This window comes from Pseudophryne corroboree, chromosome 8 (assembly GCF_028390025.1).
Source record: "Pseudophryne corroboree isolate aPseCor3 chromosome 8, aPseCor3.hap2, whole genome shotgun sequence".
In the NCBI taxonomy this organism is placed as follows: Eukaryota; Metazoa; Chordata; class Amphibia; order Anura; family Myobatrachidae; genus Pseudophryne; species Pseudophryne corroboree.
This window is the reverse complement of record NC_086451.1, coordinates 174025640-174048686: the sequence shown is the minus strand read 5'-3', so window position 1 is coordinate 174048686 and position 23047 is coordinate 174025640. Positions and strand designations below refer to the sequence as shown.

At 47.1% G+C, this 23047-nt stretch overlaps 12 non-coding genes and 1 pseudogene across 12 annotated transcripts; 4 read left to right on the top strand and 9 right to left on the bottom strand.

Moving 5' to 3' along the window:
- Nucleotides 1-649: 649 nt before the first annotated feature.
- Nucleotides 650-813, top strand: LOC134950359 (U1 spliceosomal RNA). Its single transcript, XR_010183292.1, has one exon. It is a non-coding gene; the product is annotated as a U1 spliceosomal RNA (small nuclear RNA).
- Nucleotides 814-965: 152 nt separating this feature from the next.
- On the top strand, nucleotides 966-1128 carry LOC134952905 (U1 spliceosomal RNA). The gene has a single exon (XR_010185282.1). It is a non-coding gene; the product is annotated as a U1 spliceosomal RNA (small nuclear RNA).
- A 13694-nt stretch (nucleotides 1129-14822) lies between these two features.
- On the top strand, nucleotides 14823-14986 carry LOC134950961 (U1 spliceosomal RNA). The gene has a single exon (XR_010183788.1). It is a non-coding gene; the product is annotated as a U1 spliceosomal RNA (small nuclear RNA).
- Nucleotides 14987-15138: 152 nt separating this feature from the next.
- LOC134952051 (U1 spliceosomal RNA) lies at nucleotides 15139-15301 on the top strand. The gene has a single exon (XR_010184669.1). It is a non-coding gene; the product is annotated as a U1 spliceosomal RNA (small nuclear RNA).
- A 2060-nt stretch (nucleotides 15302-17361) lies between these two features.
- Nucleotides 17362-17525, bottom strand: LOC134951199 (U1 spliceosomal RNA). Its single transcript, XR_010183984.1, has one exon. It is a non-coding gene; the product is annotated as a U1 spliceosomal RNA (small nuclear RNA).
- A 672-nt stretch (nucleotides 17526-18197) lies between these two features.
- On the bottom strand, nucleotides 18198-18358 carry LOC134952627 (U1 spliceosomal RNA). Its single transcript, XR_010185111.1, has one exon. It is a non-coding gene; the product is annotated as a U1 spliceosomal RNA (small nuclear RNA).
- A 152-nt stretch (nucleotides 18359-18510) lies between these two features.
- LOC134951709 (U1 spliceosomal RNA) lies at nucleotides 18511-18674 on the bottom strand. The gene has a single exon (XR_010184398.1). It is a non-coding gene; the product is annotated as a U1 spliceosomal RNA (small nuclear RNA).
- A 973-nt stretch (nucleotides 18675-19647) lies between these two features.
- On the bottom strand, nucleotides 19648-19802 carry LOC134953170 (U1 spliceosomal RNA; annotated as a pseudogene).
- Nucleotides 19803-20473: 671 nt separating this feature from the next.
- LOC134953043 (U1 spliceosomal RNA) lies at nucleotides 20474-20636 on the bottom strand. Its single transcript, XR_010185386.1, has one exon. It is a non-coding gene; the product is annotated as a U1 spliceosomal RNA (small nuclear RNA).
- A 152-nt stretch (nucleotides 20637-20788) lies between these two features.
- LOC134951613 (U1 spliceosomal RNA) lies at nucleotides 20789-20952 on the bottom strand. The gene has a single exon (XR_010184320.1). It is a non-coding gene; the product is annotated as a U1 spliceosomal RNA (small nuclear RNA).
- Nucleotides 20953-21623: 671 nt separating this feature from the next.
- On the bottom strand, nucleotides 21624-21786 carry LOC134952547 (U1 spliceosomal RNA). Its single transcript, XR_010185047.1, has one exon. It is a non-coding gene; the product is annotated as a U1 spliceosomal RNA (small nuclear RNA).
- A 152-nt stretch (nucleotides 21787-21938) lies between these two features.
- LOC134951531 (U1 spliceosomal RNA) lies at nucleotides 21939-22102 on the bottom strand. Its single transcript, XR_010184254.1, has one exon. It is a non-coding gene; the product is annotated as a U1 spliceosomal RNA (small nuclear RNA).
- Nucleotides 22103-22773: 671 nt separating this feature from the next.
- On the bottom strand, nucleotides 22774-22936 carry LOC134952294 (U1 spliceosomal RNA). The gene has a single exon (XR_010184851.1). It is a non-coding gene; the product is annotated as a U1 spliceosomal RNA (small nuclear RNA).
- Nucleotides 22937-23047: the final 111 nt, after the last annotated feature.

Here is a 23047-nt window from a genome sequence, read left to right as displayed (position 1 = left end):
TGTTTCACCAACCATCACAGCGCTCTCCCCCTGTTTTCTTTCATTACTCACGTGAGTTACATATGAACTTTAACTGCAGTAAATAAGAGGCGTTGGTTACAACTGTTGCTGTTCATCCACAAGAAGGAATTTAATGTATCAATTACAATTGGAAAGTAATGATTAAATTACAACAGCTGTATCCAGGAGGATTTTTTGGACACTTTAATAAACATTCCGTTGTCATCAAGGGCAATATGAAATAGATCCTGATTACATTTAGATATGGATAGTGGTGCCTATATATGTTGACTCCATTGTATTTTATTGAATGTGGGTTTCTTCTGTCTATATATATTTTTTAAAAATAAAGAGCTTGTACATTTTATTTTTTGCGCTCCCTTGATAACAAGTGTGATTATCTTTAAAATTTGGTTTATTATTGGTAGAACAGTACTACCTATGGGAGCAGCATTTTATAATATATGGTGAAAATTAATAGATGTATAAAGATTAAATAAGCAACAAATTGGTGAAATAGATATGTTTTGATAGGAGCGCTGGGTTCTATATATATATATTGACATTTGGTTATATATATGTATAGACTTTATAAATTCTTGACAGAGATGTGCCTGAGCAGCGGCCCTCCCCAGCCCTATCCCAAATCATACTTATTTTGCATAGGAGATACCATGGTCATGAAGATTGTTCTCCCAGGGTGAGGTTCATTCATTGCATTCTGGGTATGCTGACCCCTGTGATTTCCCCAAATGTGGGAAACTCGACTGCATTATTTGTGGTAGTGGGGGACTGTGTTTGTGCTTTCCTCTGGTCAGCTCTGGTAAAAGTCAGATTTATTTGTCTCAGATCTTCCTCTAGCCTTGTTCTTCTTTCGAGAGTTTCCATGTGCTGCCTCAGTTGGATCTCCTTCACTTGACAGGGGGGTGCCCGAGCAGCGACCCTCCCCAGCTCTAGCCCAACTCCTACTTACCTGCCAGGTGAGATACTATGATCATGAAGGTGCTTCTCCCAGGGCAAGGCTCACCCATTGCACTCTGGGTGTGCTGCTCCTGCGGTTTCCCCAAATGTTGGACACTTGACTGCATAATTTGTGTTTCCCCTGGTCGGCTCTCGTATAATTCAGATCTCTTTGTCTCAGGTCTCTCTCCAGCCTAGTTTGCTGTCTGTTTCCACTTCTCTTTTCTTGAGTTGCTCCCTTCTATGCCCTTGCGCACTATCCTGACTTCTCCCGTCTGCTTACTTTGTGCCTTCCAACGCACAATGCAAACTACAGGTAGTGCTGCAGGGCCCACACCCTTTTACTTGCCTTACAGAGCAGCTCTGGAGCTGTTACAGTGCCCAGCTGCTGCAAGAAATCAGCTTGAATGCTTCAGGGGCTGGGGCATAGCCCCACCCCGAAGGAGGGTGGAGGTGTTTAATGCGAACTAGGGGTCATCCAAGCGCCGCAAAAGGCCGCCATGCCCTGCACGCCCCTTTTCTCTTTTCATATGCAGACGAGGGTTGAAGCCAACTTTGACCCACTGCTTGGATGACATCACCATATGCAAATCCATCTGCTGCAGGCCTTCCCCCAGGAATGCTTGCACTAGTTGTTGCATTTGGTTTGTTGTTTGGGGGTGCTTCAGTATTAGGCAGCCTTCTGCCCTCCCATGTTCATCTGAAAATATGTGTTCTCCCTGCAGTTGTTGTCCCCAGATGAGAGTTCCCTTGTGCTGCCTCAGTTGAATCTCCTTTACTTGACAGAGATGTGCCTGAGCAGCGGCCCTCCCCAGCTCTATCCCAAGTCATACTTATTTTGCATAGGAGATACCATGCATCTATACATACATGCGCTAACACCTGGGCATACACTGATGTACCCACACCTAATATCCATACATACACGCCCTGACACCTGGACATACACCAACATTCCCACACCTGCATCTATACATACACATGCTGACACCTGGACATACACCAACATACAAGCACCTGCATCTATATATACACGCGCTGACAAATGGACATACACCGACGTACCCACACTTGCATCTATACATACATGCACTGACATCTGGACATACAAGCACCTGCATCTATACATACACGCGCTGACACCTGAACCTACACTGACGTTCCCACACCTGCATCTATACATACACATTCTGACACCTGGACATACACAGACGTACCCACACCTGCATCTATACATACACGCGTTGACACCTGGACGTACACTGACGTACACACACCTACATCTATATATGCATGGATGCAAATGTGGGTACGTCTGTATACGTCCAGTTGTTAGCATGTGTATGTATAGATGTTAGGTGTGGGTACATCAGTGTATGTCCAGGTGTCAGCACATGTATGTATAGATTCACATGTGGGTACGTTGGTGTACGTTTAGGGGTCAGCGTGTTTATGTATAGATGTTGGTGTGTGTATGTCAGTGTACGTACAGATATAGGTGTATGTATGTATGTATGTATGTATATATATGTATAGAGGAAGGTGTGATACAAACATATAACACATACATGATAGATACATACATATATCACACACACGATAGATAGATAGATAGATAGATAGAACACATACATACAAGATAGATACATACATACATACATACATGATAGATACATATATACACACACATACGATAGATAGATAGATAGATAGATAGATAGATAGATACATATATATATATATATCACAAACATATATGATTCATACATATATCACACTCACATACATGATACATACATGAGAAAGACCTGGGAAGGTGATGAGGCCCGGGCCCCCTGCTGATGTTGCGTTGAGAAAGGCAGTGTTCCAGGGCGGATGCCAGTCGGGGAGAGCGCCGCGCAGCCCGGGAAAAATACTGCTGAGGAGCTACATCTGGAAGAGCCCCAGGGAGGGAGAGTGTCACATGCCCCATCCTGCGCGGCACACTCTGCAGGCCTGCACATGGGAAGGGAGGTCTCTGGCCACACATACTCACCCTGCTGCTGTCCCCATCAGCGCTCTCCAGCGGGGAGCGGGGCAAGGATGAACCTCAACCTGTGAGAACTATCTTCATGATCAAGAGATCTCATATGCAAGATAAGTATGTGTTGGGAAAGGGCTGGGGAGGGCGGCTGCTCGGGCACACCCTCGTCAAGTTAAGGAGATTTAACTGAGGAAGCACAAGGGAACTCTCGTCTGGGGACAACAACTGCAGGGAGACCACATCTTTTCAGAAGAACATGGGAGGGCGGAAGGCTGCCTAATACTGAAGCACCCTCAGACATTAAACCATATGCAACAACTATTGCAAGCATTCCTGGGGGAAGGTCTGCAGCAGACGGATTTGCATTCAGTGATGTCATCCAAGCAGTGGGCCAAAGTTGGCTGGAACCCTCATCTGTATATGAAAAGAGAAAAGGGGCATGCGGGGCATGGCGGTCTTTTGCGGCGCTTGGATAACCCCAAGTTTGCATTAAACACCCCCACCCTCCTTCGGTGTGGGGCTCATGTTGGCCATGCCCAAGCCCCTGAAGCATTCAAGCTGATTTCTTGCAGCAGCTGGGCTCTACAAGACAAGTAAAAGGGTGTGGGCCCTGCAGCACCACCGGTAGTTTGCATACACACATATATAGGACAGCATCTCTTATATGCCCCAGGGTCAATAAAATAGTATCCTTGTCTAGGCTATCCATCCCCTCAGATAAGGCATTTGTCCATGCCGCTACAGCACTACACACCCAGGTCGACGCAATTGCCGGTCTGAGTAAGGTACCTGAATGTGTATAAATGGACTTCAGGGTAATCTCCTGTTTGCGGTCAGCACACTCTTTGAGGGTAGCCGTATCCTGGGACGGGAGGGCTACCTTCTTGGATAAGCGTGTTAATGCTTTGTCCACCCTAGGGGAGGATTCCCATCGTAACCTATCCGTTGATGGGAAAGGATACGCCATAAGAATCCTTTTGGAAATCTGCAGTCTTTTATCTGGAGATTTCCAAGCTTTTTTACATAACTCGTTCAGCTCGTGTGAGGGGGGAAAGGTTACCTCAGGCTTCTTTCCCTTGTACATATGTACCCTCTTGTCAGCGACAGGGGGTTACTCTGTGATGTGCAAAACATCTTTTATTGCCATAATCATAAATCGAATGGATTTTGCCAATTTTGGCTGTAACTTTGCATCATCGTAATCGACACTGGAGTCAGAATCCGTGTCGGTATCTGTGTCAACAAACTGGGATAGTGGGCGCTTATGAGACCCTGACAGTCCCTGCAACATAGGATCAGGCATGGGTTGAGACCCTGACTGTCCCAAAGCTTCTGCCTTGTCTAATCTTTTGTGCAATGAGTTTACACTAGCATTTAAAACATTCCACATATCCATCCAATCAGCTGTCGGCAGAGAAACCACATTCATTTGCTCCCGCTCCTCTCTAATATAGCCTTCTTCCTCAGACATGTCGACACACGTGTACCGACACACCACACACACAGGGAATGCTTTTTCTGAAGACAGTTTCCCCACAAGGCCCTTTGGAGAGACAGAGAGGGAGTATGCCAGCACACACCCCAGCGCTATATAACCCAGGAATAAAACAGTAACTTAATGTTTGCCCAGTAGTGCTGCTGTATTTGCGAATTATGTGCCCCCCCCCCCCCCCCTCTTTTCAACCCTCTTGTCTAACGTGGTATAAGCAGGGTAGAGTCCGGGGAGCTTCCTCTCAGCGGTGCTGTGGAGAAAAAATGGCGCTGGTGAGTGCTGAGGGAGAAGCCCCGCCCCCTCGGAGGCGGGCTTCTGTCCCGCTTAAACTGTAAAATTGGTGGGGGCTCATACATTTATACAGTGCCCAGCTGTATATATGTTATATTTTTGCAAAAGAGGTTTATATTGCTGCCCAGGGCGCCCCCCCTGCGCCCTGCACCCTTACAGTGACCGGAGTATGTGAGGTGTATGGGAGCAAAGGCACACAGCTGCAGTGCTGTGCGTTACCTCAGTGAAGATCATGAAGTCTTCTGCCGCCTCTGAAGTCTTCTTTTCTTCTCATACTCACCCGGCTTCTATCTTCCGGCTCTGCGAGGGGGACGGCGGCGCGGCTCTGGGACGGACGGCGAGGGTGAGATCCTGCGTACCAATCCCTCTGGAGCTAATGGTGTCCAGTAGCCTAAGAAGCAGGACCTTGCAACTCAGAGAGTAGGGCTGCTTCTCTCCCCTCAGTCCCTCGATGAGGGAGTCTGTTGCCAGCAGTGCTCCCTGAAAATTAAAAACCTAACAAAATACTTTCTGTCAGAAAGCTCAGGAGAGCTCCTGAAAAGCACCCAGTCTCCACTGGGCACAGTATCAAACTGAGGTCTGGAGGAGGGGCATAGAGGGAGGAGCCAGTGCACACCCAGAACTAAAGTCTTTCTTAAAGTGCCCATGTCTCCTGCGGAGCCCGTCTATCCCCATGGTCCTTACGGAGTCCCCAGCATCCTCTAGGACGTTAGAGAAAATAGGATTTTAATACCTACTGGTAAATCCTTTTCTCTTATTCCGTAGAGGATGCTGGGCACCCGTCCCAGTGCGTACTGTGTCTGCAGTTATTAAATGGCCCTTAACTCCAGAACATTTATGTGGAGACAACTTTCCTGACTTGACCATCTTCCTTGGATGTTTTCCCCCTGTGTGACTGCTCCCCAGCCTCGGAGGGTTGCATCCGTGGTCCCTAGGATCCCGTCCTGGATCCCAAACCATCGCCCCTCTAGGTGGTGAGAACTGTGCAGCCACCAATGGAGTGAGATTCTGGTCTTGGAAGACAGGATTATCCTCCGGTGCATGTGTAGGTGGGATCCGGACCACTTGTCCAACAGGTCCCACTGGAACACTCTGGCATGGAGCCTGCCAAACTGAATGGCCTCGTAGGCCGCAACCATCTTCCCCAGCAACCGAATGCATTGATGGATTAACACTCTTGCTGGTTTCAGAATTTGTTTGACCAGACTCTGGATCTCCAGAGCCATTCCACTAGAAGAAAACCTCTTCTGTGTCCAGTATCACTCCCAAAAACAACAACCGCGTCATTAGGACCAACTGCGATTTTGGCAAGTTTAGGAGCCAACCATGTTGTTAAAGAACTGTCAGGGAGAGTAGATGTTTTGCACCAACTGGTACCGGGATCGCGTCCTTTATCAGGAGATCATCCAAGTACGGGATAATTGTGACTCCTTGCTTGCGAAGGAGAGCCATCATTTCCGCCATCACCCTGGTGAAAATCCTCGGAGCCGTGGACAGACCAAACGGCAACGTCTGAAATTGGTAATGACAATCCTGAATTGCAAACCTCAGGTAGCTTGGTGCAGTGGCTAAATGGGAACATGTAAGTAGGCATCCTTTATGTCTACCAAAACCATGAAATCTCCTTTATCCCCCGGACTGGAGATCACTACCCTGAGAGATTCCATCTTGAAATTGAATTTCTTTAGGTAGAAATTAAGGGATTTCAGATTTAAGATTGGTCTGACTGAGCCGTCCGGCTTCGGGACCACGAAGAGGCTTGAATAAAAACCTTCTCCCTGCTGACTAAGGCTGATTTGAACAATCGGTGAGGGGGAACTTCTTGAAACCCCAGTTTGTACCCTTGGGACACTATTTGTAAAACCCACGAGTCCAGGTCCGAATGAATCCAGAACTGACTGAAGAGTTTTAGACGTGCCCCCCAGTGGCTGAACTAGCGAGCAGTGGGCCCATGTGCGACAAAATGGCTTGGGCCCCCCCCCATCCCATCCCATCCAAGTCCACCCCCTCACCCCTGGAGAGGATCTGGTGAGGGGGGCCTGCTCAGGGAAGTGGATACCTAGCAACAGTGCCGTAACTAGACATTTTAGCAGTGTGTGCAAGAAACGGCATTGGAGCCCCACCCCTGCATGCAAAACAGGGGCAGTGCGCGCCGTAGGCGCGCGCAAAAAAACATAGTGGCGTGGCTTCGTGGTTAAGGGGTGTGGCCACAAAATAATACCAATTCATAAAACGGTGCACAGTAGTCTCCATTATTCAAATTACGCCGCACAGTAGCACCACTACACCAGGTAGAGACCCTTTTACACCTTACGGCGGACAGATTCCTCTTTTTACACATTACAGCAGACAGCGTCCTCTTTTTACACATTACAGCAGACAGCGTCCCCTTTTTACACATTACGGCAGACAGCATCCCCCTTTTTTACACAACGGCAGACAGTGTGCCCTTGTTACACATAGCGGCAGACAGCGTACATTTTTTTCACATAACGGCAGACAGCCTGCCCTTGTTAAACATAGCGGCAGACAGCGTACACTTTTTACACATAACGGCAGACAGCCTGCCCTTGTTAAACATAGCGGCAGACAGCGTACACTTTTTTCACATAACAGCAGTCAGCCTGCCCTTGTTACACATAATGGCAGACATCGTACACTTTTTACACATTACAGCAGACAGCTTGCCCTTGTTACACATTACAGCAGACAGCTTGCCCTTGTTACACATTATGGCAGACAGCGTGCCCTTGTTACACATTACGGCAGACAGCATCCCCCTTGTTACACATTACGGCAGGCAGATTCCCCCTTGTTACACATTGCGGCAAGCAGATTCCCCCTTTTTACACATTGCGGCAAGCAGCTTCCCCCTTTTTACACATTGCGGCAGGCAGATTCCCCCTTTTTACACATTGCGGCAGGCAGTCCCCCTTTTTACACATAGCTGCAGGCAGATTCCCCCTTTTTACACATAGCGGCAGGCAGATTCCCCCTTTTTACACATTGCGGCAGGCAGTCCCCCTTTTTACACATAGCTGCAGGCAGATTCCCCCTTTTAACACATAGCTGCAGGCAGATTCCCCCCTTTTACACATAGCTGCAGGCAGATTCCCCCTTTTTACACATAGCGGCAGGCAGATTCCCCCTTTTTACACATAGCGGCAGGCAGATTCCCCCTTTTTACACATAGCGGCAGGCAGTCCCAAGAAAGAAAGAGAAGAAAGAAAGAAAGAAAGAAAGAAAGAAAGAAAGAAAGAAAGAAAGAAAGAAAGAAAGAAAGAAAGAGAAAGAAAGAAAGAAAGAAGAATTATACTTACCCTCTCCGCTGGCTCAGGCTCCTCGTGCAGCTTGACGATTCCCGGGCAGTAGAGAAGGAGGAGGAGGGAGGTGGAGGAGGGAGCCGCAGCAACGCTGTGTTATTGGTGGAGGCGCTGCTGCTGCTGCCCCTCTGCTTCAGTATAGGCTGTTCTCGGAAGACAGCCTATAGTGAAGCAGAGGGGCAGCAGCAGCAGCGCCTCCACCAGTAACAAAGCGCTGCTGCGGCTCCTTCCTTCACCTCCCTCCTCCTCCTCCTCCCCCCCGTGCCGCTGCTCCTCTCATCTCCAAGCGACCCTCCTCCCTCTTCGTGTGTTACAGAGGTGGCAGCGTGTCTGGTGCTGCGGCTGCTGCCCGTAGTGCCCTGGCCTGATCTGTTCGTTACGACGGGCGGGCGGCGGGAGTCGCAGGACGCAGACCCGACGGGAGCGCTGGTGTGCGGCTGCGGCATGATACAATGAGTCATTGTGACTCATTGTAATGCCGGCGGCTGTGGGCCCTTGAGTGCGGCGGGGCCCCAGTGCAATGCACTGCCTGCCCTGCCAGTAGTTCCGCCCCTGGTGCCCCCCACTGGTGTGGGCTCCTGCAAGAGAGCCCCAGCGTCATGCAGTGGATTTGGCAGAAGCAGAGGACTCTGCTCCTGCAATCTTGAAGAGGCTTCTTGGAGTCAGCATCAGCATTCCCTTGGTGAATCCACAATGCCCTCCTATCCGAGACTGCCATGAAATTGGCCCGTGAGCACTTGTGCCCGGTGTAGGATTTTTAAATATGTGTAGTTTACTGTATGCAAGGGTTTAAAACCTTTTAGGAACTGATATCTAAGGTGTATTACATGTAGTTTAAAAAAAACAAAAAAGGTTTATTTTATGGCAGTAGTTTCCAAACTGGGGTTCTTGCACTGGTAGCATAGTTTGGTGGTCCAGGACCAATTAAAATTATTTATACTTTATTAAATTGGCAAAACCATTCCCTCACAACATAACTGAACCTGAGGATGACATGCTATAAACACAATTTACTTAATTTTATATTTTTTTCTGAATTTCTCAATAAAAAAAACTTTGGCCTAGGGGTGCCGTGAAACAAATTTTGATACTATTTATTTATATAGTGCTCTTTCTCCAACAGGACTCAAGGCGCTTGAGATATGGCTTCTGGAACTGAACACAGGATTCTAAATGTGGCTGTACCAAGGACCTATACAGTGGCATTACAGGTTGAGTATCCCTTATCCAAAATGCTTGGGACCAGAGGAATTTTGGATATCGGATTTTTCTGTATTTTGGAATAATTGCATACCATAACGAGATATTATGGTGATGGGACCTAAATCTAAGCACAGAATGCATTTATGTTTCATATATACCATATACACACAGCCTGAAGGTAATTTTAGCCAATATTTTTTATAACTTTGTGCATTAAACAAAGTGTGTGTACATTCACAGAATTCATTTATGTGTCATATACACCTTATACACACAGTCTGAAGTTCATTTAATACAATATTTTTAATAACTTTGAGTATTAAACAAAGTTTGTGTACACTGAGCCATCAAAAAACAAAGGTTTCACTATCTCAGTCTCACTCAAAAAAGTCCGTATTTCGGAATATTCCGTATTTCGGAATATTTGGATATGGGATACTCAACCTGTATTACTTTTTTCTGCTACTGGTTCTTTACCTATGCAAACAAGCATCTGACTTGCCTTTCCTATTGCTTTGTTACATTGCTCACCTGAAATAGTAATACTTAGATAGCTTTCCTCTTGCCATTATAATGCCCTTAATATTATAGTTAGCCTTTGTATTTTTGAGACGTGTATGATTTTGCATTTTTTGGCATTAAATGTTGCCATGTTCTTGACCATTCCTCTAGTCCAGGGGCGGAACTGCCAGAGACAACGGAGTCAGTTGCCGCCGGGCTCCAGCCCTAAAGGGGCTTCCTCCATTGCCCTCCGGCTGTTACGTGCCCTTCCTACTAAATAGACAAAGGCGCTACCAGCAGGGTCTCGCAGTTTGTACATTCCATGCCGTAACACCCTTCTTTCCACCTTTTTAAAGACCCAGCCCAGCAGCCTCGCCGCTGCCACCACCGCTAGCTGCAGCACTGCCAGCGGTGGGGTGCCCCTGCTTCTTCTCACACCACAGATAGCTGGGCAGCACTGCAACTGCCTGCCTGATTGCTCCGCCCCCTTCCGGCTCCCAAGCACCTCTGCTGCCCAGTGATCCAGGAGCCTGCTGCTAGGAAGAAGTGGCCGAGCTTCAGCAAGCGAGTCTGGACACTGGCGGAGGAAGCCATGATAACCAGATAATGGGGAGTGGAGAGCCAGTTCCAAGGTAATACTTTATACAGCTGGTTGAGATCCTGGTCGGTGGATATGGATTCCAAGAAAACCCTGGAGGTGCTTCCTTTCAAGGGAGACACTCTCTTTGGAGAAGACCTCAATAAGATTGTAGCTGATCTGGCTACTGCTAAAACAGCTTGCCTACCTAGTATGACTCCTACCACGCAGAAGGCTAAAAGTACTTTCCCTTGGCCCTTTCATCCTCAAGGTAAAGCGTACCCAAGGTCAGGCATACCCAAAGCAAGCTCATGCTTCCAGACCTGACAAGCCCAGACTGAAGCAAGCCTGGGCTGCCCATCAGCCTGCTTCCAAAACGGACAAGCCTGCCGCATGACGGTGCAGGCCTCCCTCTGGGGGATCCCAGGGTGGGGGGCCCGACTTCTAGGTTTGGCATAATTCTAAGCTAGAGAATTCTGTTTGGAGCTCACCTTGTACTTTGTGAAGAAATAATCAGCATTGTGGCTGAGCAGATACATGTAGTGTCTGGCTGCAAACTGCATGGATCTGCTGCGTTGTAATGCTGATACTTTTTTTTTCAAAGTACCAATAGCTTCATATAATGTTCACAATTTTTATGCAGGATCAAATAGCTCAATAGGTAGGGTGTTTGATTAGAATTCAACAGGTTATAGGTTTGAATCCTGGGTATGGTAGTTTGAGATGTGTTATTTAATAAAGTATGTTGTTTTGACTGCCGGCATCCTATCACCTGGGATATCATACTAAATAAATGGAGTTGATCAATTTTTTTTAATTTTTTTTTTAAACTAGGGACAATTTCCAGATACTTTTCTTTATAACTGAGATTGCCCCCTGGAACTTCACATCAGTTGACAACTATGCATGAGTGGGCAGTGCTTGCTCTGGATCTGCCCACCCATTTATGTGCCGTCATAAAAGAAAGCACAACTGACAGTTATCCTGGGCGTACACTACACAATTATCTGTCAGGCTATCTATCCAGTCTGGATGGATGGAATGAAAATCTGGTAATGTATAGGAGCAAATGTCAATTAACCATTTGCTCCCAAACACTAGAAAAGTGGTCAAAAAAGGTCATTACACAAATTGGTTAAACCCAAAATTTAACCAATTTGTTTAGGGGACCATTTTTGTCCATTTTCTAGTGTTTGAGAGTAAATCGTTGATGGTCATTTGCTCACATAGATAACCGGATTTCTATTCCAACCAGCCAGTGTTGGAGATATGGTCTGCCAGATTACATAATGCATACCAGAGCCATAACTAGACTTTTTGGTGCCCTGTGACAGAGAATTATATGCCCCCCCCCCCTCCCCATTTTTGCAATATGGACAAAAGGCGCATGCCTTGTGGGGAAGGGGCATAACAAGATTGGTCTCAGAGAAAGCACATGAGATATGAAGATATATCTAGTATACTTGACACTCAATGGTTTGTGGTATTGCCGGGGTGCCCTCCTTAAATGCATATACAGTCACACATGGCGTGTTTGTGCAAATGGCATATCAGCAGTCAGCACTAACTGGTGACATGCCATTTGTACAAGTAAGCCATGTGTGACTAGTATATAAACATACTTTATTAAATAACACCTCAAACTATCATACCCAGGATTCAAACCTATAACCTGTTGAATTCTAATCAAATACCCTACCCATTGAGCTACTTGATCCTGCATCTATGCTAACCTCCAAAAACAGATTCAGTTGCATTTTCCAGCGTGTTTTGTTTGCGCCTTTGCAAATGTCTTACATCGACAAACTTATTTAGTACTATTTTGCAAATAGGGTTACATTGTCGCAACATTGTGTTCCCTAATTGCTTGATTTTTTTAAATGCAACAATTGATAAAGACACCTGATAATTGCTCTGTGGAGTCTTATTTTGTGTCTACTTCTTATCTACATTTAATTCCCTACCTCTAATCAAGGCATTTTTAAATGCTGGGGGCTGCCAGGACGTGAGGCCTACCTAGACTTTAGATCTGAATTTGAATGTACTTGTGAACTAACTTAATTTCCTACTTCTAAATTCATTCCTAAATTCACTACTTACATTAATCCTGTAGTTGGGCATTTTGAGCCTTCAATTGTGGGCATTGTTTTGTGTCCAAACCAGCAGCTGGTGGTGTGCATTTGCTGGAAAGGCATCGAAGACCTCCGATATGCTGCATCTCCTGATGTGTGTCTCCCTCAAGTGGCTGTCAGCAAATGCATGCTAGACACCCCATTCCAAGCTGATTGTGACATCACGGAACATGCATCATAGAACAGGCATGCTAGAATATGGGTCTTCAACCTGCGACCCTCCAGCTGCTGTGGAACTACATATACCAGCATGCCCTGCCTCAGTTTTAGCATACCTTAATAGCAAAACTGTGGCAGGGCATGCTGGGATGTGTAGTTTCACAGCAGCTGGAGGGCCACAGGATGAAGACCCATGTGCTAGAGCCAAGACGCAGGTACATTGAATGCTAGCAAGCTGAATGTTTAAATCATTTTTGTTCCGCAGCATTCCAATGCGGAAGATTCCATGGAACCAGAGATTATTCCATTGAGAAGGACATGCTGCCTGGATGACTGCACTGTGCAAATTAAATCACGGAGCCAGTTGGCTTGTGGGTGGCTCTGGTGACTGGGTGGTTGGGTGGGCGGTGTGTCGGAGGTGGAGCACATGCAAATGAATGTGTATCATCCAGCTAGTGAGAGTGAAAACTCATGCAGGAGTGTGCCTGCTTGTCAGTGGGTTATGCACCTTGCCAGGCGTCAAATCTACATGGAGCAGCTGGAGGGGACAAGAGCAGGTTTGCAAAATATAGATAGAAGAGCATATATGCTGGCGCATTCTCCATGATTGTGTCAGCTTATGTTTTGGTGCACTGCACTTTCCTTCACTAAGTTTTAGCCATTTTGATTAAATGCAAGTGTAGTTGCTTCTCGCCCTTTTGGCTGTGATCTTGTATCGTGGTTGAAGAGTCTGCTGGAGGGATTGTTTTCTTCATTGGCGAGAGACTGAAGATATTCCAGGATGGAAGGCTTGGGAACACTATCCGTTTTTCAGTTGTGGAAGAGTTGAAAGACCGGATTGGACTACATTCTATAGTAAAGGATATCTTTGTATTTATTAATCCTCCCTTTATATGTGTCTGTCTTTCAATAAAGCTTCGGGCTTGTGATTCCCTCACCCTCTTACACTCCACACACATAGCCTTATTAACTGTTGTATTATTGTATTGATTAAATGTATAGTGCAGTTCATGATTTATAGTGTAGGCTGGCCTGTGCTGTAGTTCTTGAACTGTACTATACCGACAGCATTTGTATTGTGTTTTGGCTGTGCTGCAAAACGGTACTTATGTGTGTAATGTTTATGTATGTTTTTTTTGCTTCTTTATGTCAATAAAGACTGCTTTTTCAATCCAATATCTGAAAACAATCAATGTTTATCTTTGATGGCAATAGAAGTGGTATGATATTTGCTGCTTTTGAAAGGCAATATCTGATATGTCCCCTATCTGGGAACCATATATGAAATGGCTTTTCAGAAAAGGGAGATGGGAGAAGAGCTTTCAGTACTTGTAGGACCGATGCTCATTTCCTATTCTAGCCTCCAAAAACAGATTCAGTTGCATTTTCCAGCGTGTTTTGGATGCGCCTTTGCAAATGTCTTACATCGACAAACTTATTTAGTACTATTTTGCAAATAGGGTTACATTGTTGCAACATTGTGTTCCCTAATTGCTTGATTTTTTAAATGCAACAATTGATAAAGACACCTGATAACTGCTCTGTGGAGTCTTATTTTGCGTCTACTTCTTATCTCCACTATTCTGACTTCTCCTGTCTGCTTACTTTGTGCCTTCCAACGCACAATGCGAACTACAGGTAGTGCTGCAGGGCCCACACCCTTTTAGTTGCCTTACAGAGCAGCTCTGGAGCTATTACAGTGCCCAGCTGCTGCAAGTAATCAGCTTGAATGCTTCAGGGGCTGGGGCATAGCCAACATGAGCCCCACACCGAAGTAGGGTGGAGGTGTTTAATGCGAACTAGGGGTCATCCAAGCGCCGCAAAAGGCCGCCATGCCCTGCACGCCCCTTTTCTCTTTTCATATGCAGACGAGGGTTGAAGCCAACTTTGACCCACTGCTTGGATGACATCACCATATGCAAATCCATCTGCTGCAGGCCTTCCCCCAGGAATGCTTGCACTAGTTGTTGCATTTTGTTTGTTGTTTGGGGGTGCTTCAGTATTAGGTAGCCTTCTGCCCTCCCATGTTCATCTGAAAATATGTGTTCTCCCTGCAGTTGTTGTCCCCAGATGAGAGTTCCCTTGTGCTGCCTCAGTTGAATCTCCTTTACTTGACAGAGATGTGCCTGAGCAGCGGCCCTCCCCAGCCCTATCCCAAATCATACTTATTTTGCATAGGAGATACCATGGTCATGAAGATTGTTCTCCCAGGGTGAGGTTCATTCATTGCATTCTGGGTATGCTGACCCCTGTGATTTCCCCAAATGTGGGAAACTTGACAGCATTATTTGTGGTAGTGGGGGACTGTGTTTGTGCTTTCCTCTGGTCAGCTCTGGTAAAAGTCAGATTTCTTTGTCTCAGATCTTCCTCTAGCCTTGTTCTTCTTTCAAGAGTTTCCTTGTGCTGCCTCAGTTGGATCTCCTTCACTTGACAGGGGGGTGCCCGAGCAACGACCCTCCCCAGCTCTAGCCCAACTCCTACTTACCTGCCAGGTGAGATACTATGATCATGAAGGTGCTTCTCCCAGGGCAAGGCTCACCCATTGCACTCTGGGTGTGCTGCTCCTGCGATTTCCCCAAATGTGGGAAACTTGACTGCATAATTTGTGTTTCCCCTGGTCGGCTCTCGTATAATTCAGATCTCTTTGTCTCAGGTCTCTCTCCAGCCTAGTTTGCTGTCTGTTTCCACTTCTCTTTTCTTGAGCCGCTCCCTTCTATGCCCTTGCGCACTATCCCAGGATAATTATTATAGCTGGTCTGCGGGTAACAGCTCTCAGATCCACTTCTAGAAAAAATGCAACAATGTAATTTGAGTGACAAACTGCAGAGATGAACGCTTTCTGTGACTGCTGCACAGGGATCACACAAACTCTATTCATAGGGCTGACTTCACTTAGGGGAGATGTTCTCGCCTCGCAAAGAAGTGCGAGTATATACCGCACTTACGGTACCATTGGATTTACAGATATTTTTTTGCAATACACTATGGGGGTCATTCTGAGTTGATTGCTCGCTATTTAAAACGGTGGAGTTAACATATCTCACGTGGAAGGTGGTCATGTTATTAGCCTTGGCTTCGGCTAGGCGAGTGTCGGAATTAGCGGCTTTGTCACATAAAAGCCCATATTTGGTGTTCCATGTGGATAGAGCGGAATTGCGGACCCATCCTCAATTCCTACCAAAAGTGGTCTCATCTTTTCATATGAACCAACCTATTGTGGTGCCTTTGGCTACGCGTGACTTGGAGGATTCCGAGTTACTTGATGTGGTCAGGGCTTTGAAAATTTACGTGGCCAGGACGGCTAGAGTCAGGAAAACTGAAGCGCTGTTTGTCCTGTATGCAACCAACAAGATTGGTGCCCCTGCTTCAAAGCAGGCTATTGCTCGCTGGATTTGTAACACGATTCAGCAAGCGCATTCTATGGCTGGATTGCAGTTACCGAAATCGGTCTAGGCCCATTCCACGAGGAAAGTGGGCTCTTCTTGGGCGGCTGCCCGAGGGGTCTCGGCACTACAGCTGTGTCGAGCTGCTACTTGGTCAGGTTCAAACACCTTTTCAAAATACTATAAGTTTGATACCCTGGCTGAGGAGGAACTCATGTTTGCTCAATCGGTGCTGCAGAGTCATCCGCACTCTCCCGCCCGTTTTGGAGCTTTGGTATAATCCCCATGGTCCTTACGGAGTCCCCAGCATCCTCTAGGACGTTAGAGAAAATAAGATTTTAAACCTACCGGTAAATCTTTTTCTCGTAGTCCGTAGAGGATGCTGGGCGCCCGTCCCAAGTGTGGACTACTTCTGCAATACTTGTATATAGTTATTGCTTCAATAAGGGTTATGTTATAGTTGCATCGGTCCTGCACTGATGCTACAGTATGTTGTTTTTTCGTACTCATAACTGGGTAGTTTATCACAAGTTATACGGTGTGATTGGTGTGGCTGGTATGAATCTTGCCCTGGATTAACAAAATCCTTTCCTCATACTGTCAGTCTCCTCTGGGCACAGTTTCTCTAACTGTGGCATAGAGGCGCATAGAGGGAGGAGCCAGTGCACACCCAGAACTAAAGTCTTTCTTAAAGTGCCCATGTCTCCTGCGGAGCCCGTCTATCCCCATGGTCCTTTCGGAGTCCCCAACACCCTCTACGGACTACGAGAAAAAGATTTACCGGTAGGTTTAAAATCTTATTTTCTACTTTATTCTTTTCTATCCTAGTTTATTACGACCAACTCTCATCCAAGGAGTTTGATATTCTACTACCTGCATGCAATTTAAATTGCTTAAATTGTTTATATGGTTGATTTGTCCTTCACAACCCATAATCTGCAACTTGGATGTACTTGTGTCATTGAAAATCTTATAATAAAAATGTTTATATATTGAAAAAAAAAGTTATAAGACATATGCATTCAATATTTGAAGAAACAAAATAAAATAAAGCTATGTATTAGGTTTCACTAACAAGCACATTGGAAGACTTGACTACTGTTAAAAGACATGCATTACATGGTATAGAGCCACAAACCACAATGTAGTAAAATAAAAACAAACTTACATGTGCTAGAGCTGGGGAGGGTCGCTGCTCGGGCAGCCCCCTGTCAAGTGAATTAGATCCAACTGAGGCAGCACAAGGGAACTCTCGAAAGAAGAACAAGGCTAGAGGAAAATCTGAGACAAAGAAATCTGACTTTTACCAGAGCTGTCCAGAGGAAAGCACAAACACAGCCCCCCACTACCACAAATAATGCAGTCGAGTTTCCCACATTTGTGGAAATCACAGGGGTCAGCATACCCAGAATGCAATGAATGAACCTCACCCTGGGAGAACAATCTTCATGACCATGGTATCTCCTATACAAAATAAGTATGATTTGGGATAGGGCTGGGGAGGGCCGCTGCTCAGGCACATCTCTGTCAAGTAAAGGAGATTCAACTGAGGCAGCACAAGGGAACTCTCATCTGGGGACAACAACTGCAGGGAGAACACATATTTTCAGATGAACATGGGAGGGCAGAAGGCTACCTAATACTGAAGCACCCCCAAACAACAAACAAAATGCAACAACTAGTGCAAGCATTCCTGGGGGAAGGCCTGCAGCAGATGGATTTGCATATGGTGATGTCATCCAAGCAGTAGGTCAAAGTTGGCTTCAACCCTCGTCTGCATATGAAAAGAGAAAAGGGGCGTGCAGGGCATGGCAGCCTTTTGCGGCGCTTGGATGACCCCTAGCTCGCATTAAACACCTCCACCCTCCTTCGGTGTGGGGCTCATGTTGGCTATGCCCCAGCCCCTGAAGCATTCAAGCTGATTTCTTGCAGCAGCTGGGCACTGTAACAGCTCCAGAGCTGCTCTGTAAGGCAAATAAAAGGGTGTGGGACCTGCAGCACTACCTGTAGTTCGCATTGTGCGTTGGAAGGCAAAAAGTAAGCAGATGGGAGAAGTCAGGATAGTGCACAAGGGCATAGAAGGGAGGGGCTCAAGAAAAGAGAAGTGGAAACAGACAGCAAACTAGGCTGGAGAGAGACCTGAGACAAAGAGATCTGAATTATACGAGAGCCGACCAGGGGAACACAAATTATGCAGTCAAGTTTCCCACATTTGGGGAAATCGCAGGAGCAGCACACCCAGAGTGCAATGGGTGAGTCTTGCCCTGGGAGAAGCACCTTCATGATCATAGTATCTCACCTGGCAGGTAAGTAGGAGTTGGGCTAGAGCTGGGGAGGGTCGCTGCTCGGGCACCCCCTTCTCAAGTGAAGGAGATCCAACTGAGGCAGCACAAGGAAACTCTCGAAAGAAGAACAAGGCTAGAGGAAGATCTGAGACAAAGAAATCTGACTTTTACCAGAGCTGACCAGAGGAAAGCACAAACACAGTCACTCACTACCACAAATAATGCAGTCAAGTTTCCCACATCTGGGGAAATCACAGGGGTCAGCATACCCAGAATGCAATGAATGAACCTCACCCTGGGAGAACAATCTTCATGACCATGGTATCTCCTATGCAAAATAAGTATGATTTGGGATAGGGCTGGGGAGGGCCGCTGCTCAGGCACATCTCTGTCAAGTAAAGGAGATTCAACTGAGGCAGCACAAGGGAACTCTCATCTGGGGACAACAACTGCAGGGAGAACACATATTTTCAGATGAACATGGGAGGGCAGAAGGCTGCCTAATACTGAAGCACCCCCAAACAACAAACCAAATGCAACAACTAGTACAAGCATTCCTGGGGGAAGGTCTGCAGAAGACGGATTTGCATACGGTGATGTCATCCAAGCAGTGGGCCAAAGTTGGCTGGAACCCTCATCTGCATATGAAAAGAGAAAAGGGGTATGCAGGGCATGGCGGCCTTTTGCGGCGCTTGGATGACCCCTAGTTCGCATTAAATACCCCCACCCTCCTTCTGTGTGGGGCTCATGTTGACCATGCCCCAGCCCCTGAAGCATTCAAGCTGATTTCTTGCAGCAGCTGGGCACTGTAACAGCTCCAGAGCTGCTCTGTAAGGCAAGTAAAAGGGTGTGGGCCCTGCAGCACTACCTGTAGTTTGCATTGTGCATTGTAAGGCACAAAGTAAGCAGACGGGAGGAGAAGTCAGAATAGTGCACAAGGGTATAGAAGGGAGGGGCTCAAGAAAAAAGAAGTGGAAACAGACAGTAAACTAGGCTGGAGAGAGACCTGAGACAAAGAGATCTGAATTATATGAGAGCCGACCAGGGGAAACACAAATTACGCAGTCACATTTGGAGAAATCACAGGGGCAGCACACCCAGAGTGCAATGGGTGATCCTTGCCCAGGGAGAAGCAACTTCATGATCATAGTATCTCACCTGGCAGGTAAGTAGGAGTTGGGCTAGAGCTGGGGAGGGTCGCTGCTCGGGCACCCCCCTGTCAAGTGAAGGAGATCCAACTGAGGCAGCACAAGGGAACTCTCGAAAGAAGAACAAAGCTAGAGGAAAATCTGAGACAAAGAAATCTGACTTTTACCAGAGCTGACCAGAGGAAAGCACTACCACAAATAATGCAGTCGAGTTTCCCACATTTAGGGAAATCACAGGGGTCAGCATACCCAGAATGCAATGAATGAACCTCACCCTGAGAGAACAATCTTCATGACCATGGTATCGCCTATGCACAATAAGTATGATTTGGGATAGGGCTGGGGAGGGCCGCTGCTCAGGCACATCTCTGTCAAGTAAAGGAGATTCAACTGAGACAGCACAAGGGAACTCTCATCTGGGGACAACAACTGCAGGGAGAACACATATTTTCAGATGAACATGGGAGGGCAGAAGGCTGCTTAATACTGAAGCACCCCCAAACAACAAACCAAATGCAACAACTAGTACAAGCATTCCTGGGGGAAGGTCTGCAGAAGACGGATTTGCATACGGTGATGTCATCCAAGCAGTGGGCCAAAGTTGGCTGGAACCCTCATCTGCATATGAAAAGAGAAAAGGGGTATGCAGGGCATGGCGGCCTTTTGCGGTGCTTGGATGACCCCTAGTTCGCATTAAACACCTCCACCCTCCTTCGGTGTGGGGCTCATGATGGCTATGCCCCAGCCCCTGAAGCATTCAAGCTGATTTCTTGCAGCAGCTGGGCACTGTAACAGCTCCAGAGCTGCTCTGTAAGGCAAGTAAAAGGGTGTGGGCCCTGCAGCACTACCTGTAGTTTGCATTGTGCGTTGGAAGGCACAAAGTAAGCAGACGGGAGAAGTCAGGATAGTGCGCAAGGGCATAGAAGGGAGCAACTCAAGAAAAGAGAAATGGAAACAGACTGCAAATTAGGCTGGAGAGAGACCTGAGACAAAGAGATCTGAATTATACGAGAGCCGACCAGGTGAAACACAAATTATGCAGTCAAGTGTCCAACATTTGGGGAAACCGCAGGAGTAGCACACCCAGAGTGCAATGGGTGAGCCTTGCCCTGGGAGAAGCACCTTCATGATCATAGTATCTCACCTGGCAGGTAAGTAGGAGCTGGGCTAGAGCTGGGGAGGATCGCTGCTCGGGCACCCCCCTGTCAAGTGAAGGAGATCCAACTGAGGCAGCACAAGGGAACTCTCGAAAGAAGAACAAGGCTAGAGGAAGATCTGAGACAAAGAAATCTGACTTTTACCAGAGCTGACCAGAGGAAAGCACAAACACAGTCCCTCACTACCACAAATAATGCAGTCCAGTTTCCCACATTTGGGGAAATCACAAGGGTCAGCATACCCAGAATGCAATGAATGAACCTCACCCTGGGAGAACAATCTTCATGACCATGGTATCTCCTATGCAAAATAAGTATGATTTGGGATAGAGCTGGGGAGGGCCGCTGCTCAGGCACATCTCTGTCAAGTAAAGGAGATTCAACTGAGGCAGCACAAGGGAACTCTCATCTGGGGACAACAACTGCAGGGAGAACACATATTTTCAGATGAACATGGGAGGGCAGAAGGCTGCCTAATACTGAAGCACCCCCAAACAACAAACCAAATGCAACAACTAGTGCAAGCATTCCTGGGGGAAGGCCTGCAGCAGATGGATTTGCATATGGTGATGTCATCCAAGCAGTGGGTCAAAGTTGGCTTCAACACTCATCTGCATATGAATAGAGAAGAGGGGCGTGCAGGGCATGGCGGCCTTTTGCGGCGCTTGGATGACCCCTAATTCGCATTAAACATCTCCACCCTCCTTCGGTGTGGGGCTCATGTTGGCTATGCCCCAGCCCCTGAAGCATTCAAGCTGATTTCTTGCAGCAGCTGGGCACTGTAACAGCTCCAGAGCTGCTCTGTAAAGCATGTAAAAGGGTGTGGGCCCTGCAGCACTACCTGTAGTTTGCATTGTGCGTTGGAAGGCACAAAGTAAGCAGACAGGAGAGGTCAGAATAGTGCGCAAGGGCATAGAAGGGAGCGGCTCAAGAAAAGAGAAGTGGAAACAGACAGCAAACTAGGCTGGAGAGAGACCTGAGACAAAGAGATCTGAATTATACGAGAGCCGACCAGGGGAAACACAAATTATGCAGTCAAGTTTCCCACATTTGGGGAAATCACAGGGGCAGCACACCCAGAGTGCAATGGGTGAGCCTTGCCCTGGGAGAAGCACCTACATGATCATAGTATCTCACCTGGCAGGTAAGTAGGAGTTGGGCTAGAGCTGGGGAGGGTCGCAGCTCGGGCACCCCCCTGTCAAGTGAAGAAGATCCAACTGAGGCAGCACAAGGGAACTCTCAAAAGAAGAACAAGGCTAGAGGAAGATCTGAGACAAAGAAATCTGACTTTTACCAGAGCTGACCAGAGGAAAGCACAAACACAGTCCCCCACTACCACAAATAATGCAGTCAAGTTTCCCACATTTGGGGAAATCACAGGGGTCAGCATACCCAGAATGCAATGAATGATCCTCAACCTGGGAGAACAATCTTCATGACCATGGTATCTCCTATGCAAAATAAGTATGATTTGGGATAGAGCTGGGGAGGGCCGCTGCTCAGGCACATCTCTGTCAAGTAAAGGAGATTCAACTGAGGCAGCACAAGGGAACTCTCATCTGGGGACAACAACTGCAGGGAGAACACATATTTTCAGATGAACATGGGAGGGCAGAAGGCTGCCTAATACTGAAGCACCCCCAAACAACAAACCAAATGCAACAACTAGTGCAAGCATTCCTGGGGGAAGGCCTGCAGCAGATGGATTTGCATATGGTGATGTCATCCAAGCAGTGGGTCAAAGTTGGCTTCAACACTCATCTGCATATGAATAGAGAAGAGGGGCGTGCAGGGCATGGCGGCCTTTTGCAGCGCTTGGATGACCCCTAATTCGCATTAAACATCTCCACCCTCCTTCGGTGTGGGGCTCATGTTGGCTATGCCCCAGCCCCTGAAGCATTCAAGCTGATTTCTTGCAGCAGCTGGGCACTGTAACAGCTCCAGAGCTGCTCTGTAAAGCATGTAAAAGGGTGTGGGCCCTGCAGCACTACCTGTAGTTTGCATTGTGCGTTGGAAGGCACAAAGTAAGCAGACGGGAGAGGTCAGAATAGTGCGCAAGGGCATAGAAGGGAGCGGCTCAAGAAAAGAGAAGTGGAAACAGACAGCAAACTAGGCTGGAGAGAGACCTGAGACAAAGAGATCTGAATTATACGAGAGCCGACCAGGGGAAACACAAATTATGCAGTCAAGTTTCCCACATTTGGGGAAATCGCAAGAGCAGCACACCCAGAGTGCAATGGGTGAGCCTTGCCCTGGGAGAAGCACCTTCATGATCATAGTATCTCACCTGGCAGGTAAGTAGGAGTTGGGCTAGAGCTGGGTAGGGTCGCTGCTCGGGCACTTCCCTGTCAAGTGAAGGAGATCCAACTGAGTCAGCACAAGGGAACTCTCGAAAGAAGAACAAGGCTAGAGA